The sequence below is a fragment of the Salarias fasciatus genome, unplaced genomic scaffold, assembly GCF_902148845.1.
Source record: "Salarias fasciatus unplaced genomic scaffold, fSalaFa1.1, whole genome shotgun sequence".
In the NCBI taxonomy this organism is placed as follows: Eukaryota; Metazoa; Chordata; class Actinopteri; order Blenniiformes; family Blenniidae; genus Salarias; species Salarias fasciatus.
The window spans coordinates 1,519,006-1,537,645 of NW_021941374.1; the positions used below are offsets into that span (position 1 = coordinate 1,519,006).

Here is an 18,640-nt window from a genome sequence, read left to right on the forward strand (position 1 = left end):
GAGCAGTAACAGCTGAGGAGGTTTACCTGTCCTGACAGAATGAAATGTTCAGGATAAATATTAGAATGAAGCAGAGGAAGACTGTTAGCCATCAATTTTATTTACAGAAAAACAGAAGTTGGCCACATATAATCAAGATAAACAAAACAAGCGGTTCATCTCAGCACACATGGACTTAATTTCACCATTCATTCGTTTACAACTGACACACTGCTCACTCTCCACCATGTCGCTCTGTTGTGGAGCTTGATACACATCAGGTGTGTGAGGTTCAGGTGTAGCCTTTTTCTCCGTTGGAATCTTTCCGCAGCTTTCACCTCCGTGTGTTGAGATGTGATGACAGCTTCAGTCTGGATGAGGTTCATTCACTTCATCAGCAGCTCTCTTGAAAGACACACTTGCCCATTATGACTTTTAACATGAGGTCAGTTACAATGTACTCTCAAAGTCAATCTCCTATGAGTGAGGACAATTATGATATAAATTCAACAGTAGAGGGAAGTGGAAGTGGAGGAAAGAGTGTTTGCTTTGCCACTACTGCCCTGAGCTAGCGTGGCTAACGCCAGCAACCAGCTAACACCACGGACACCACAACATGGGTGAGCTCCGGCAGTGACAAAAATGACATGTACCCACGAAGATAATTTAATTTTTCATCAACAATGACCACAAACTCACCTTTTGGCTGCTCAGGGCGCGTTGTTCTGGGGCGACTGACTCACTCGGTTGTGGTCCTGGCGATGGTGTGGTGCTATGCGTTAAACGGCATCAACAGCGCCACCTCCTGTTGTGGCATGCAAATTACACAACACTGGCAGTTGTGAATAAATCCTAAGTCCTGCGGATGCGAATCAGGAAGGTGCAAAATCACTGCCAAAAGTCACGTGACGCTGGGGAGCCAATAGTTTCTCCAACCCGCAGAAAAGTTTCTCCAACCCGCGGAATTTTTTCTCCAACCTGCAGATTTTTTTCTCCAACCCTCAGAATTGTTTTTTGTACTCGGAAAAAAAAATTAATCTTGAAAGATTTTATTTTGCACTTAAAGAATATTTTAATGTAAGTGCAGATATATATATTTTTTTTAATTTGTGGAACGTTTTTTTGATGGACAAACCTAAGTGCATTAGTTGTGAATGACATTTTGCTTTTGCAAAACACACTGAGTTTGTGTGTGAATCATCGGCTGTGAATAAAACACGTTTTTTGTGTTGGAGAGGTTTTGGCATTAATTTCACTCCATACTTCCACATCTCTGATGTTGTCTTCAGGTAGTTCAACCCTTCAGTAGTGATCATCGTCCCTCTGCTTGATACCATCCGTCCACACTGATCTAGTCCCAGAGACGTCCCCATGTCCCTGCTGGATGTCCTGGTGAGGTGGATCAGGGAGTCCATGTCTCCTCTGCCACTGGTTTCGATGTGATCTTTGAGAGTAGATCTGATCTTTTCCAGCTTTAAGTTTGACAGAATGTCTTCAGTCCAACGATAACATGATGGAGGAGTGGCGTCCTTCAAATGGAATCAAGCTTCTAGCTGATCAGGAGGAAAAGGATCACCCCGTCCATCACCGTAGCGAACAAGAAGGGGCTCAGAGCGGATCCCTGATGAGCTCCTCTGTCACACCTCACCACTGTCTTAGCCTCCACTCACACGGTCAAGAAAAGGATGTTTGCATTGGCCGGGAATCGAACCCGGGCCTCCCGCGTGGCAGGCGAGAATTCTACCACTGAACCACCAATGCTGTGTGAGGGGCAGGTTCCCACCAGGAGGGCGGCTCCACTACGACTCAGAGCAGCCAACAGGCCGCACGGCTGTGGAGCACTTCCTGGTTCAGAAGCCAGCCAATGAGGGCCTGGCACAGCATCTCCTCGTTAGTATAGTGGTGAGTATCCCCGCCTGTCACGCGGGAGACCGGGGTTCGATTCCCCGACGGGGAGGAAATCTTTTTCTGCTGTTTGTGTTTTCACACAGAGGAACTTCTCAGATTTGTATTTACTAAAGTTTTCATTTTAATAATCAAATGGAAAAAAATCCCTATTAAAAGTTAGTATGCAGGATAAGAGCAGAATATCTGTCATTTGTTCTCATAGCTGTAGTTGCTCTCTCTCACATGTTAGAGAAAAGTGAGAAAACGGCTTGGGATTCCTGCTGTCCGATGAAGAATGGGACAAGGCTCTTGCCAGAGTTCACTCCTCCTCCATTTGTTCTAGACACAATACAGTTCAAAGTACACCTCTGAGTGTCCTTGTCGTGGGCTGGAGGAGCGGATCCGGGGCTGGGGGAGCGGATCCGGGGCTGGGGGAGCGGATCCGGGGCTGGGGGAGTGGATCTGGGGCCCGGGTGTCAGTCAGAAGCTGGGGCTGACTGTTGCTCGGCTTGGTCTACAGTTTCAGAACAGTTTAAGGCATTCCAGTATCCGTGTGCAGCACTGAGTCAGAGGCTTTCTGTAATCAGTCCAGGCAGAGCTCAGGTTGGTGTTTCTGCTCTTACAGTCTTGTTCAGTCGCCCTGTGGACCAGTACCTGGTTCTTGGCTCCTCTGCTGTTGTTGCCAGTTCCTTTCTGGGTTCTGCTCTCGTGTTGCTCCATGCTCCATGATGTGGACTGTTGGACCTTGGGTCAACCACTTTATTTGTAGTTTTCCGATCACGGTGTGAAACAATCATATTCTCTGGTATACGAAAACACTTAGAGACAAGTGTTAACTAGACATGTTGTCTAATGAATTTTATTACTAATGCACATAATCTTTTTAAGTCAAAATCATTTAAAATAATATGTTGCTGCAATTAGACTTTCTCTTTGTATTTTTACCCCCTCATTTAATATATATTTTTTTGCTTTGGTTCATGTATTGCTTTTCAAGAAAGACAATTCAGCATCTGCTTTTGTGGAATTCTCTTTTTTAATTTGCAAGAGCACTTGAGCATTTGAACATATCAGACCTTTAAAAAAAGGTTTTAGCAAATAAGAAAAGTTAAGCAGGCCCTTTAAAATCTGTGACAAAGCAATAAAATGAATAGGTTCTCTTTAAAACAATTGTTTTATTTTTTCCCTTCCCTCTTCAGTTCCCGTGGGACTGTGCCCTCAAATAGATCATGTGACTTATCAGGTGGATAGTCTGACAAAACACTGAAATGCTTCAGGTTTTCTGGAAGCACACACTGTTTCTGTACTCCTTAGGCATGTGTTGGAACAGGATTCTCCTGTACAGTCATGCGTTTCATCTTCTTCTTTGCTTCTGGCTTGAAATGCACCTGTTCTCTCTTCTACCACCTGAAACCACCTGAGCGCTCACCGAGACAGAATCTGCACACATTAGAGCCGGAGAAGTTTTCAACAGATCCCCCATGGAGTGGGCCCAAGGTGATCTGCCACAACACAGAACACTACTCCTTTGACTAATCCCCTAATGCTGGGACATGCAAACCCTCCTCTTCCAAGCTCACAAGATCCTTTAGCAGTGGCAACCAAATCTTTTCAATCGTCAGCCTTGAGGGGATTGCTAAGAAGATAGATGTCAGTGAACACCCACTAACACTAATATATAACAGAGAAATGTGAGAAACAAAATGATATACACACAGAGTTACACAGAGCTGAATGGATGAGAGTTCACTGTTTGGATGTGTGGATGTTTGCACATGATAGACTGAAACCCCTTCCCAAGGGTTAGGGTTAGGGGACACCGTCGATTTGATAGGAATCTGGAATTCCAGAACGGAAGAATCCGGATCCGGAATTTGCAATTCTGGAATCTGGAATCTGGAATCTGGAATCCAGAACTGAAAATTCCGTTTCCGGTTTTTTCAATTCCGGAATCTCAATTCCGGATTTTGACCACTATGTTTTGAGCGCTAGAGAGCCATCAAAAGTTAGAAAACCATTTTAAAATTCAGTTTTCAAGTGGCTAACCCATGTTTTTCACCAAAATGACTCTAAATAAATCAGAGAACCCGGCCATGTGGGATTTTCACCCGAAATGCCAAAAATGTTGGGACGAGCCCCAAAACACACAAAACAGACAGTCACACCCCCACAAACGCGTGGGTGGGGGTCCCGCCGGTCCCCGAGGGGTCCAAAATTTCACGTTGGAAATTGACCCGACCGACCCTGAGGACAAAGAAAGCTCATCAGCCCGGATCAACGCTAGAGAGCGGGGGCCGATTGGTGAAGTCAAACATTTCTAGAGGTCCTGGAGAGATGACACCCCACCACACCTGTCAGGGACCTCCCCAGCTGTCAGTGGAAGCCAATCCCAGTCCTCTAGCTACTTCCTGGGCGGAGTTATCATTGCTTGACCGCATCTGGAATCCCATTCCAATCTGGAATCTGGAATCTGGAATCTGGAATCCCAACCTGGAATCTGGAATCTGGAATCTGGAATCTGGAATCCCAACCTGGAATCTGGAATCTGGAATCTGGAATCTGGAATCCCAATCTGGAATCTGGAATCCCCTTCCAGATTGCGTCTTTGAAGCTCAAAGTGTTTGGATCAGCCCAAAAACACCCAAAACAGACAGTCACCGCCCCGAGAGACACGTGTGCGGGGTCGTTGCCAGTCCCCGAGGGGTCCCAAATTTCATGGTGGAAATTGACCCGACTGACCCTCAGGACACCCAAGGCTCATCCCCACCGATCCAACCACATAGACTATGGGCTGATTCATGAGGTCAAATTTTTATCCAGGGGGTAGAGAGATGATACCCCACCACACCTGTCAGGGACCTCCCCAGCTGTCAGTAGAAGCCAATCCCAGTCCTCTAGCTACTTCCTGGGCAGAGTTAGAGCAGATTCCAGATTTGGTCATTGGTTGACCTAATCTGGAATCCCCTTCCAGAATGTGACATCGATTTTTAAAAAGTGCAGGTAGACACTTGAAACTACAACCATTGCACTGCTGAGGCCCTAAGCTTTCATTTGATGCCAATCTCAGCCCTCTAGCTCCTTCCTGAGAGGAGTTATCATTGCTTGACCGAATCTGGAATCCCCTTCCAGATTGCGTTTTTGACCCTTAAGATTGCAGGTAGACACGTGAAACCACCACCATTGCACTGCTGAGGCCCTCAGCTGTCATCTGAAGCCCAGCCCAGTCCTCTAGCTCCTTCCTGGGCGGAGTTATCATTGCTTGACCGAATCTGGAATCTGGAATCTGGAATCTGGAATCCCAATCTGGAATCTGGAATCCCCTTCCAGATTGCGTCTCGGAAGCTCTGAGTGCCTGGATCAGCCCAAAAACACCCAAAACAGACAGTCACCAGCCCAAGAAATACGTGTATGGGGTTGTTGCCGGTCCCCGAGAGGTCAAAAATTTCATGGTGGAAATTGACAAAACTGACCCTCAGGACACCCAAGGCTCATCCCCACCGATCAACCACATAGACTATGGGCTGATTCATGAGGTCAAATTTTTATTCATGGTGTAGAGAGATGACATCACAACACACCTGTCAGGGACCCTCCAGCTGTCATCTGATGTCACTCCCAGCCCTCCAGCTCTTTCCTGGGCCGAGTTAGAGCAGATTCCAGAAGCGGTCATTGGTTGACCAAATCTGGAATCCCCTTCCAGAATAAGTCCTTGACCCTTAAATGTGGAGTTAAACACTTGAAACCACCACCATTGCACTGCTGAGGCTCTCAGCTATCATCTGAAGTCAATCCCAGCCCTCTAGCTCCTTCCCGGGCAAAGTTATAGCTGATTCCAGATTTGGTCATTGGTTGACGAAATCTGGAATTGCCTTCCAGAATGTGACATCGTTTTTTAAAAAGTTGCATTTAGACACTTGAAACCACCACCATTGCATTGCTGAGGTCCTAAGCTTTAATTTGACACCAATCTTACCACTGTAGCTCCTTCCTGAGCTGAGTTATAGCTGATTCCAGAAGCGGTCATTGGTTGACCGAATCTGGAATCCTTAGCCATGTTAGCTCCACATGCTAGGATGAGCCCAAAAACACCCAAAACAGACAGTCAGCAGCCCAAGAAATACGTGTATGGGGTTGTTGCCGGTCCCCGAGAGGTCCGAAATTTCACGGTGGAAATTGACCGAACCGACCCTCAGGACACCCAAGGCTCATCGCGTATCAACACATATCCAACTCCCATAACCCTAACCCTAATGTTGATGGAATTAGGGTTAGATTACCGTTGACCGCTAGGGTTACGAGGTTCCCAGAGGGCTGAAAATGCTCCTCATCAGCCTCCCAATCCATCCATATAGACTATGCGCTGATTCGTGAGGTCAAATTTTTACGCTAGGGTTAGAGATATGAAACCTCAACAGACCTGTCAGGGACCCCCCGGGGAGACGCATATCAAATTTGCATAACCCTAACCCTAATCGTTTGCGAACTAGGGCTCGATGACCTTTGACCCCTAGGGTCAAGTTGGTCCCAGAGGGCTGAAACTTCACACAGCGGAAGGCCTGGCCCCCCCGATCAACCTCCCCGAGTTTGGTGCCAATCGGTCAATTCGTTAATTTTCACCCCCTATGACAGACTACAGATCCTCTAGGGTTACTATGGCATCAGCCTCCCAATCCTCTCTGAAATGAGATTTCGCTGAAAAAAGTGAAAAAACACGATTTGAAGGAGATCCAAAGGTCCGATCGGGATGCCATTCCACACAGGTGTCGGGGACCCCCCTGGGCCTCACCTGTCAAAGCCACACCCTCCTAGCCCCTCCCCCTCCAGAGTTATTCAATTAAACGCGCTCTGGAGGTTAAAGGTCACTGGGCGGGGCTAGGAGGGCAGCAGAGGGATGACCTTCCACAAACAGGTCAGGGACCCCCCTGGGGGTCACCTGACAAAGCCACACCCTCCTAGCCCCTCCCCTTCCAGAGTTATTCAACTCCGAAGTCGTTAGCGCCGGCTAATGCCAAACGCGTTAACCACGCGGCTTGTGCACGCGCTGGAGGGATATCCTTTTACACACCCATCAGGGACCCTCCCGGGAGTCATGCATCCAAATCCCATCCTCCTAACCCTAATCGTTTAGGAGTTATTAAAGCTCAAAGTTAGGGTTAGCAGCTAACGGCTAATTTAAGCTCCTTCTCAATTTGCGCAGTAATTCTACGCGGTGGGCGGGGCTGCCCCATATCAAAGGGTGCCTAAGGTCACCACGCACCCTGTGTGCGAGTTTGAGCCGGCTAGCTATCACCGTTTGGGAGCTATTAACGAAAATAGCTAAATTAGCTCGTTTTTTAGCCGCAAAACGTTAGCATTTGCCTATTTAACATACTTCTACATGTCCCGGGAGGCTGAAAATTTTACCACAGGTGCAGAAGGGGACCCCGAGGCAACCCTGAAAGTCTCAGCCCTCCAGCTATTACCGTTGATTTTTAAAAAATAAAAACGTGAAAACGCGAAATGCAGAAAGTAGCTTTTTTCGGGTATTTCCGTTTCAGCTACAACCACCGCAGCCGGCACACATCAGCGGGGTGTAGAGACGGTCATTTTGATGCCACTTTGAGCTCGTTTGCTCCAGTATTTCAAAAATGGCGCACAAAATATGTTCGGTTAAGGCGTTTTTGAAAACGAGTGCCTTCAGCTCTCCCGAAAGACTTCCGGGTGGCCTAGAGGGCTGAAATCGCACAGATTGGATGTGCTGCCAGCCCCGATGCATGACCCCGAATTTGAGCTCCCTGGCTCAAGGCCTTATGGGAAAGGTCACCCCGTTGACCTTTGACCGATAGGGTCAGGAAGGTCGCTCAGGGCTGAAACTTCTCACAATGGATACCCTGGCTCCCCTGATGCAGGTTCCCGAGTTTCGTGCCGATCGGTCAAAGCGTTGAGGGATTTTGCTATGATTCATGCTTTATTTCGGGCCTTCTGCAGGGCAAGTGAAAACGGATGGATTTTTTTTGAAAAAAGTATTCTAGAGAGCTGAAACTTCACAGGATGGATGCCCTGGAAGCCCCGATGCAGGATCTAGCGTTTTTTTGTCTCTAGCTCAATGCGTTGTTTTCACCCTCTGGGGGAATCCCTTAGAGTGATGAGGGGATCCCTGACCTCACATGAGGTATGTGTGCGGGGGTCCTGCCGGTCCCCGAGGGTCCCAAATTTCATGGTGGAAATTGACCCAACCGACCCTCAGGACACCCAAGGCTCATCCCCACGGATCCCACCATATAGATTATGTGCTGATTCATGAGGTCAAATTTTTCTGCTAGGGTTACAGAAATGACACCACAACACACCTGTCAGGCACCCCCCAGGGAGACACATATCAAATTTTCATAACCGTAACCCTAATCGTCGGCGAACTAGGGTTGGATGACCTTTGACCCCTAGGGTTAGGAGGGTCCCAGAGGGCTGAAAATCAACACAGCGGCTCTCCCAGCACCCCCGATGAACCTCCCCGCGTTTCGTGCCAATCGGGCAAAGCGTTAATTTTCACCCCCTATGACAGACTACAGATCCTCTAGGGTTACTATGCCATCAGCCTCCCAATCCTCTCTGAAATGAGATTTCGCTGAAAAAAGTGAAAAAACATGATTTGAAGGAGATCCAAAGGTCCGATCGGGATGCCATCGCACACAACTGTCGGGGACCCCACTGGAAGTCAACTGTTCAAGCCACACCCTCCTAGCCCCTCCCCTTCCTGAGTTATTCAATTAAACGCGCTCCTGTGGTTAAAGGTCATTGGGCGGGGCTAGGAGGGCAGCAGAGGGATGAGGTCCCACAGACAGGTCAGGGACCCCCCAGGGAGTCAGCTGTTAAAGCCACACCCTCCTAGCCCCTCCCCTTCCAGAGTTATTCAACTCCGAAGTCGTTAGCGGCGGCTAATGCTAAATGCAACAACCACGCGGCTTCCTTATGCGCTGGAGGGATCCCCTTCCACACAACTGTCAGGGACCCCCCCGGGAGTCATGCCTCCAACCCCCATCCTCCTAACCCTAATCGTTTAGGAGTTATTCAAGCTGGAAGTTAGAGTTAGCAGCTAACGGCTAATTTCAGCTCCCGCCCACTTTGTGCAGTAATTCCACGCGGTGGGCGGGGCTGCCCCATATCGATGGGTGCCTAAGGTCACCACACACCTTGTGTGCGAGTTTGAGCCGGCTAGCTGTCATCGTTTGGGAGCTATTAATGTAAATAGCGAAATTAGCTCCTATTTTAGCTACAAAACGTTAGCATTTGCCTATTTCACATACTTCTACATGTCCCGGAGGGCTGAAAATTTTATCACAGGTGTGGGATGGGACCCCGAGGACACCCTGAAAGTCTCAGCCCCCTGGCTATCACCGTTGATTTTTAAAAAATAAAAACGTGAAATGGCGAAATACAGAAACGTGCTTTTTTCGGGTATTTCCGTTTCAGCTACAACCACCACTGTCGGCACACATCAGCGGGGTGTAGAGACGGTCATTTTGATGCCACTTTGAGCTCGTTTGCTCAAGTATTTCAAAAATGGCGCACAAAATATGTTCGGTTAAGGCGTTTTTGAAAACGAGTGCCTTCAGCTCTCCTGAAAGACTTCCGGGTGGCCTAGAGGGCTGAGATCGCACACCGTGGATGTGCTGCCAGCCCCGATGCATGACAGCGAATTTGAGCTCCCTGGCTCAAGGCCTTATGGGAAAGGTCACCCCGTTGACCTTTGACCGATAGGGTCAGGAGGGTCGCACAGGGCTGAAACTTCTCACACTGGATACCCTGGCTCCCCCGATGAACATACGTGAGCCTCGTGTCGATCGGTCAACGTTTAAATTTTGACCCCTGGGAGAGCTTGCAAATCCCCCAGACTCAGTGGGGCATCAGCCTCCCAATCCAACCATGTAGATTATACGCTGATACACGAGGTCAAATTTTTCTGCTAGGGTTAGAGAAATGACACCACAACACACCTGTCAGGCACCCCCCAGGGAGACACATATCAATTTTTCATCACCGTAACCCTAATAGTCAGCAAACTAGGGTTAGATTACCTCTACCCCCTCGGGCTAGGAGGGTCATTATCCCAGCCCCCCTCCACACAAAGCTTAAAAAATAAGTACAAGTTCCAAACGCGAAAAATTCATAGCACTGAGTGGCCGAGTGGTCTAATGCTATGGCTTGCAACCAGTAGGTTGTGGGATCAAACCCCACGGGGGACATGCTTATTGTGGTGCATCTTGAGCAGTGGAGACTTAGTGTTACTGAGGCAAAGTGTTTTATTAAACTAACTTAGCCTAACCTTTCAGATTCCAGAATCTGACATTGGATGACTAAATCTGGAATCCCCTTCCAGAATGTGACATCGTTTTTTAAAAAGTGCAGGTACACACCTGAAAGGAACACCATTACACTCTTAAGGCCCTAAGCTGTCATTGGAAGCCAATAAAAACCCTGACTGGAGTTAGGGTCAAGGCTTAGGGCTTAGGGTTGCAAATAGGGTTGACCAAAGACCCCTTACCATTTAAGTTAGACACTTGAAACCACTACCATTGTACTGCCAAGGCCCTAAGCTTTCATTTGATGCCAATCCCACACTTCTAGGGCCTTCCTGGACAAAGTTAGAGATTGTCACCAGAATGAAGCAAGCTGGCATTGCATTCCAGAAAGAGACATTGAAACCCAAAGTGTTTGGATCAGCCCAAAAACACCCAAAAACACCCAAAACCGACAGCCACCTTTCATAACCCTAGCCCTAATTGTTTGGAAACTAGGGTTAAATGACCTCTGACCCCAAGGGTTAGGAGGGTCATTATCCCAGCCCCCCTCCACACAAAGCTTAAAAAATAAGTACAAGTTCCAAACGCGAAAAATTCATGGCACTGAGTGGCTGAGTGGTCTTATGCTATGGCTTTCAACCCAACTTTTGTGGGATCAAATCCCACAGGGAACATGCTTATTGTGGTGAACGTCAAAGTTTTTCTTTAGGGGTCAGAGAGATGTCATCACAACATACCTGCTTTTTTGAGTATAGGGTTACAGTTAGGGTGTAGGGTTACCGAGTTAGGGTTACACATAGGGTTGACCATATAACCCTTAACATTGAAGTTAGACACTTGAAACTACCACCATTACACTCACAGGACGCTCAGCTTTCATTTGAAGCCAGTCCCACGCCTCTTGCTCCTTCCTGAGAGGAGTTATAGCAGATTCCAGAATGTGTCATTTGATGTCTAAATCTGGAATCCCCTTCCAGAAAATGACATCGATTTTTAAAAAGTGCAGGTAGACACTTGAAACTAGAACCATTGCACTGCTCAGGTCCTAAGCTTTCATTTGATGCTAATCCCAGCCCTCTAGCTCCTTCCTGAGAGGAGTTATAGCAGATTCCAGAATCGGTCATTTGATGTCTAAATCTGGAATCCCCTTCCAGAAAATGACATCGATTTTTAAAAAGTGCAGGTAGACACTTGAAACTATAACCATTGCATTGCTGAGGCCCTAAGCTTTCATTTGATGCCAATCTCAGCCTTCTAGCTCCTTCCTGACAGGAGTTATCATTACTTGACCGAATCTTACCAAGACCACAACAGACCTGTCAGGGACCCCCGAGGGAGACACATATCAAACTTTCATAACCCTAGCCCTCATTGTTTGGGATTGTTAGGGTTACAGTTAGGGAGTAGGGTTACCGAGTTAGGGTTACACATAGGGTTGACCATAAAACCCTTAACATTGAAGTTAGACACTTGAAACTACCACCATTACACTCGGAGGGCCCTCAGCTTTCATTTGAAGCCAGTCCCACGCCTCTAGCTCCTTCCTGAGAGTAGTTAAGGCAGATTCCAGAATGTGTCATTTGATGTCTAAATCTGGAATCCCCTTCCAGAAAATGACATCGATTTTTAAAAAGTGACTTGAGACTTGACACTGCAACCATTGCACTGCTGAGGTCCTAAGCTTTCATTTGATGCTAATCCCAGCCCTCTAGCTCCTTCCTGAGAAAAGTTATAGAAGATTCCAGAATATGTCATTTGATGTTGAAATCTGGAATCGCCTTCCAGAAAGTGACATCAATTTTTAAAAAGTGCAGGTAGACACTTGAAACTACAACCATTGCACTGCTGAGGCCCTCAGCTTTCATTTGAAGCCAATCCCAGCCCTAATGCTATGGCTTTCAACCTAGCTTTTGTGGGATCAAATCCCACGGGGAACATGCTTATTGTGGTGAATGTCAATGTTTTTCTTTAAGGGTCAGAGAGATGTCATCAAAACATACCTGATTTTTGGGGTGTAGGGTTACAGTTAGGGTGTAGGGTTACACAGTTAGGGTTACACATAGGGTTGACCATAAAACCCTTCACATTGAAGTTACACACTTGAAACTACCACCATTACACTCGTAGGGCCCTCAGCTGTCATTTGAAGCCAGTCCCACGCCTCTAGCTCCTTCCTGAGAGAAGTTATAGCAGATTCCAGAATATGTCATTTGATGTTGAAATCTGGAATCGCCTTCCAGAAAATGACATCGATTTTTAAAAAGTGACTTGAGACTTGACACTGCAACCATTACACTGCTGAGGTCCTAAGCTTTCATTTGATGCTAATCCCAGCCCTCTAGCTCCTTCCTGAGAAAAGTTATAGAAGATTCCAGAATATGTCATTTGATGTTGAAATCTGGAATCGCCTTCCAGAAAATGACATCGATTTTTAAAAAGTGACTTGAGACTTGACACTGCAACCATTACACTGCTGAGGTCCTAAGCTTTCATTTGATGCTAATCCCAGCCATCTAGCTCCTTCCTGAGAGGAGTTATCATTGCTTGACCGAATCTGGAATCCCAATCTGGAATCTGGAATCTGGAATCTGGAATCTGGAATCCCAATCTGGAATCTGGAATCTGGAATCTGGAATCCCAATCTGGAATCTGGAATCTGGAATCTGGAATCCCCTTCCAGATTGCGTTTCTGAAGCTCAGGGTGTTTGGATCAGCCCAAAAACACCCAAAACAGACAGTCACTGCCCCAAGAGACACGTGTGCGGGGTCGTTGCCAGTCCCCGAAGGGTTCCAAATTTCATGGTGGAAATTGACCGAACCGACCCTCAGGACACCCAAGGCTCATCCCCACGGGTCCAACCATATACATTATGGGGTGATTCATGAGGTCAAATTTTTCTGCTAGGGTTACAGAGACGACACCACAACCCACCTGTCAGGCACCCCCCAGTGAGACACATATCCAACTTTCATAACCCTAGCCCTCATTGTTTGGGATTGTTAGGGTTACAGTTAGGGAGTAGGGTTACCGAGTTAGGGTTACACATAGGGTTGACCATAAAACCCTTAACATTGAAGTTACACACTTGAAATTACCACCATTACACTCGGAGGGCCCTCAGCTTTCATTTGAAGCCAGTCCCACGCATCTAGCTCCTTCCTGAGAGGAGTTATAGCAGATTCCAGAATCGGTCATTTGATGTCTAAATCTGGAATCCCCTTCCAGAAAATGACATCGATTTTTAAGAAGTGACTTGAGACTTGACACTGCAACCATTACACTGCTGAGGTCCTAAGCTTTCATTTGATGCTAATCCCAGCCATCTAGCTCCTTCCTGAGAGGAGTTATCATTGCTTGACCGAATCTGGAATCCCAATCTGGAATCTGGAATCTGGAATCTGGAATCTGGAATCCCAATCTGGAATCTGGAATCTGGAATCTGGAATCTGGAATCCCAATCTGGAATCTGGAATCTGGAATCTGGAATCCCCTTCCAGATTGCATCTTTGAAGCTCAAAGTGTTTGGATCAGCCCAAAAACACCCAAAACAGACAGTCACCACCCCAACAGTTGTGTGTTTGGGGTTGTTGCCACTCCCCAAGGGGTCGCAAAATTCATGGTGGAAATGGACCCAACTGACCCTCAGGACACATAAGGCTCATCCCCCTGTATCCCACCATACAGTCTATGGGCTGATTCATGAGGTGAAATTTTTATGCAGGTTTACAGAGATGACATCATACCACACCTGTCAGGGACCCCCCCAGCTTTCATTTGAAGTAAATCCCACACCTCTAGCTCTTTCCTGAGCTCAGTTACAGCACCTTCCAGAATCGGTCAAGGCTTGACCAATCTGGAATCCCTATTCAAAATCTACAGTGTTGTAGTTGGACACTTGAAACCACTTCCATTGCACTGCTGAGGCCCTCAGCTTTCATTTGAAGTCATTGCCAGAGCTCTCGGTCCTTCCTGAGCGCAGTTGGAGCTCGTTTTCAGAATGTTCAGTTCCGGAAACGGAATCTTCAGTTCCGGAAACGGAATCTTCAGTTCTGGAAACGGAATCTTCAGTTCTGGAATCTTTGGTAGAAAGGTCCTAGGCACTCAGAAACGGTGGCCAAGGGAGCCCGAGTCCCCTAACAGCAGTTTAAACCAACTCCCAGCTCTCTAGCATGTTCCTACGGCTCACAGTGGTAGATTGAACCAATTGTGGAACTATATTCCAGAAAACGACAGACAAATTGCTCCCCCTAGTGGTAAAATGGTGGTACTGCAACAAAAAAAAATAGGTGCTAGAGAGTCAAAAGACACATCACCGGACTGTAAAAAATCCCCCGAATTCACCTAGACGTCCTGTTTTTGTCTAGGACCCATGGTTAGGGAAATAAATGCCACATACACTTTCCGGGTATAAAATGGCAATGCCAGATATGTTGTAGAGCTCGCCGAGGCGATTCCAACGGTCCTACTCCTGTTGCTCAGAGACCCTCAGAACAAGACATGGAATCCCCTAATTAGGGTTAGGGTTTATGGCTAGGGTTTACAGCTAGGGTTTAGGGCTAGGGTTTAAGGTTAGGGAAATAAATTGCGGCTGTAGCAGTTTTAATAATAAATATCCTGTTTTTTTAAAATGACTCATAATTAATGTTATTTTGGTGGTCTAATGTTCGGTTCTACTGCTGGGATCCGTGGTTCTTGTGCTGGACCGTCCAACGAACTGTCCTCAACATTGTCCTAGGCTTTACTTCTTATTGTCTCATGCTAGCTGTTGCCAAAGCTGTCCGTCCCTGGGAGAGGGATCCCTCCATACTGTGGTTCTCCCCAAGATTTCTTCTTTTCCCACTGGGTTTTTGGAGTTTTTTCTTGCCGGATGTGAGGGTCGAAGGCGGTGGTTGCTTCGTTCTGTCTCGTTACTGTAAATATTGACATATTACCATTATGCTTATTCACTGTTTTTACTTTTACCGACAAATGTAACATCTTGAAGCCCTCTGAGGCAACTGTTGTTGTGATACTGGGCTATACAGAAATAAATTGATTGATTGATTGATTGATGTTGAAGTAGACAAAAGTAGACGACATGGGAATGTTTGCCTAAAAGGTAGTAGACGAGCTGGGATTTAGGGTGTAGACAGAATGGGAATTTCAGAGTAGACGACATGGGAGTAGACGACATGGCCATAAGCCGGTGGGGGAGGGGGGGCAGGGACCATGCGGTGCAGCCGGGTTGTCTGCGTTGGGGGAGGGGCCTGATCCGCCTGTTGAAGAAACAGTTCAGATCACTGCTCCATGAGTTGCTCATCAACTTGTCAACACAGACTACCCAGATTTACACTGTCTGTTTACTGTCTGTTTACACTATCTGTTGTGCTCTGGTGCTCCGGCTCAGGTTATAGACCACGTGCCCAGCACGAGGCTCCCATCAGGCCTCGTTGGCGCAGTAGGCAGCGCGTCAGTCTCATAATCTGAAGGTCGTGAGTTCGAGCCTCACACGGGGCACATGTTTTGCTCTGCTGAACAAGCTGGTTCTGATTTTAGCTTGGAGCGCAAGAGAAAAAGCAAGGATGACGTGTTCTGAAGCAAGACAAAAAGGAAATCCCTCCCCGTCGGGGAATCGAACCCCGGTCTCCCGCGTGACAGGCGGGGATACTCACCACTATACTAACGAGGAGATGTCACGTTGACTCTAAAAACACCGTTGTTCAGTCAGACCATCTGTCCATCAGCACGTAAAACTGGTTGATCCACTCACATGACCACACACCCACACACCCACACACACCCACACACACACACACACACACACTGTGGGGGAGGGGCTCCTTCCACAGAACAGGAGCTCAACAGTCATTGTTGGGACTGCTGTCTGCTATGTGAGCATTGGTGGTTCAGTGGTAGAATTCTCGCCTGCCACGCGGGAGGCCCGGGTTCGATTCCCGGCCAATGCAGCAGAGTTTTTAATGATTTTAATACTTTGTTTTAATATTTTGTATTGAATAGGCATATACCCTGCCCCACAAGGCCACCCCTGTGCACTGGAAGGCTGACATAATGATTTTTCAGCCTTCTTTGTTGATAAAATCAGTACCAAAAAGACAAAACCCCAACACCTTCCTTGTGCAGTCCAGGTCGTGTTGAACCGCTCTTACATGTCTGGTCCGATTTCACTCCTGTATCCCTTGAAGACGTCGCAGCACTGATGGCGAAAACAAAACCCTCCTGCAGTTCTGTAGATGTGTTACCATTCAAGCTCTTTGTGAGTGTTTTTGACACTATCGGACCATGGGTAACCAAACTGTTCTACCTGTTGCTAGTGCTGGGTATCGTTTAACGGTACCTCAGTGGTACCGACCGAAAAACTTGGGTATATACTGGTACCGAACAAGAGACGTGCGTACGGGTATCAGTTTCGGTTCTGTTGTGGAAATTCTATTAAGAAATACACCAACAATGAGTTCCGTATTGGTTCCTTTATTTCCAGTTGCACAGGAGAGAAGTCACAGCTGCTCAGTCAGTGTGAGTTCTGAAATTCTAAGACACAGACCGATATTTATACCCTGTCCTGAACCCCTGGGGCCAGGGGCAGACATGTTAACGTCATTAATATGTCTTAGAGGCTGCCCTCAGTCAAGAAGGGACACATATTTAACATATGAAGTGACAAAGGAACAACTCAACCACCCAACCCACTTCAACCCCCCGTGGCTGCCGATGCATCAGAGAAGAATAGCATACAGACCACAGACACCTCTCATACCCCTTTCCCACTGCAACTAGCGGGTCGACCCGTGTCTGCGACCCGCTAACTATCACCTTTTTAGACGCCTTTCCCACTGCCTGCAGACCCGCGTCTCACCTCCTGCTGGCGAGCCGCGTCGCTGCGTTTTCCCGCACTGATGGTGTCCCACGTTGATGACATCATCAGCGCGACGGAGCAAAATGAAAGTAAACAATACAGCGCAAAACAGTCCCTGTTACCTGTAGACAAATCTCCTCTTCCCCACGGATCAGGGGAAGCTCTCTGGGCTCGCTATCTTGCCATTGCTGGGTCATGTTGACAAAGGAAATCTCGACGTCATCATGTAAATTCCCGGATGTGTCCCTCCCACTAAAAGCCGCTACAAACTCACCCGGGAATTTACCGGGTCGATTGCAGGGTGAACGACCCGGGTCAAAATCCCGGGTCAAACCCTTTCCCACTGCCACGACTTAACAGGTTTAAACGGGTTTTTTGACCAGTGGGAAAGGGGTATTAGAGATTACGCCCGGTCAGGGGGAGAAACATCTGCTCAAAATGCAACAGGACAAACAGGGGAGAACCCCCATTTGGGTTTGCTTGGTGTCAGGAGTCCAGGGGGGCGTCTGCTAAGGAGTCCACTTAAAGTTGATAACCATCACAGGCATCAAATACATAAACATTTCCATCACAGTTTCCCCCTTTTGATTAAATCAAATACATTTCAATCAACTACTGCATGTTGAATGGAAAATTTAATCAGACATACACAACTACTAATCTTCAGCAGCATCATCGTCGGTCTCCTAGTAACACAATAAGAGCGCAAACCCCTCCTTTCTCGACAAGAAGGAGATCCAAGGCCACTCTGTTCTACAGGCTCCTGACATGCATGGTTTTCTGTTTGTCTGTGAGAGTCAAAACGATACAGCTGGATTTATGAAGTCCTCGTGCTCCTGTGTGGACTGTTTTCCACCATAGGTTGTCTTGAGGTCCACGAGGTCTGCCATGTGTCTGTGCTGAGGCGAAGGTGCTGTTGTCACTTGAGGCAACAGCTTCATCAGGAACAGGAACATCTTCATCGTTGCCTCGTGGAGGGTGGACCACCTCACACGGGAGTTGTTCTCAGGGATTATTCTGCCCTGTGGCTGGGAGATCAACTTAACAGCAGGGTTGGCTTGTCTTCCAAATTTCCTTTAGGAGTCCTTTACCGGGACCTGATCTCCTGGTTTCAGCTGATGGAGAGGTCCTTCAGCAGGGCGAGGGAGAGCTTCTTTCACGGTCTGTCGGTCGTGGAGACTCTGTCTTCTCGGAGTTGCATCCTCCAGCGTCTGTCGAGTGGCAGCTGCCTCCTCCTGGGTTGACCTCTTGTTCTGTGCCTTCAAAGGATGATCTGGAACTCTTTCCATGTACATCCTGTGACCGTCTGTCCCCATTGGAGATGAAGTGTTGTTGAACTGCAGTGATAGAATCTGAAAGGAAGAAGAGAAGACAGACCATCCTACGCTAATTTTGAACTAACCCAAATCTTTAAACACATAAACACAAATATTCGTTTAATCTAATGTTCCTTGATATAACATGACCATTAAGAATCCTATGAAAACCTAGAAGTCAGTCACTGCTTCATTGTGAAACCCTGACTCATTAGTTTCAACCTGAACCTTCGTTGATGTTAAGCCATCATTGCAAATTACCAAACTAACCCATGACCTCCTAAAGAAGTCCTAAAGCATAATCCAAGAATTTAGTGTCAAATTC

The 18,640-nt window shown here is 47.3% G+C and overlaps 5 non-coding genes across 5 annotated transcripts; 3 read left to right on the forward strand and 2 right to left on the reverse strand.

The window, feature by feature from the left end:
- Window positions 1-1,669: 1,669 nt before the first annotated feature.
- On the reverse strand, window positions 1,670-1,740 carry trnag-gcc (transfer RNA glycine (anticodon GCC)). The gene has a single exon. It is a non-coding gene; the product is annotated as a tRNA-Gly (tRNA).
- Window positions 1,741-1,864: 124 nt separating this feature from the next.
- On the forward strand, window positions 1,865-1,936 carry trnad-guc (transfer RNA aspartic acid (anticodon GUC)). Its single transcript has one exon. It is a non-coding gene; the product is annotated as a tRNA-Asp (tRNA).
- Window positions 1,937-15,569: 13,633 nt separating this feature from the next.
- On the forward strand, window positions 15,570-15,642 carry trnam-cau (transfer RNA methionine (anticodon CAU)). The gene has a single exon. It is a non-coding gene; the product is annotated as a tRNA-Met (tRNA).
- A 100-nt stretch (window positions 15,643-15,742) lies between these two features.
- trnad-guc (transfer RNA aspartic acid (anticodon GUC)) lies at window positions 15,743-15,814 on the reverse strand. The gene has a single exon. It is a non-coding gene; the product is annotated as a tRNA-Asp (tRNA).
- Window positions 15,815-16,020: 206 nt separating this feature from the next.
- trnag-gcc (transfer RNA glycine (anticodon GCC)) lies at window positions 16,021-16,091 on the forward strand. The gene has a single exon. It is a non-coding gene; the product is annotated as a tRNA-Gly (tRNA).
- Window positions 16,092-18,640: the final 2,549 nt, after the last annotated feature.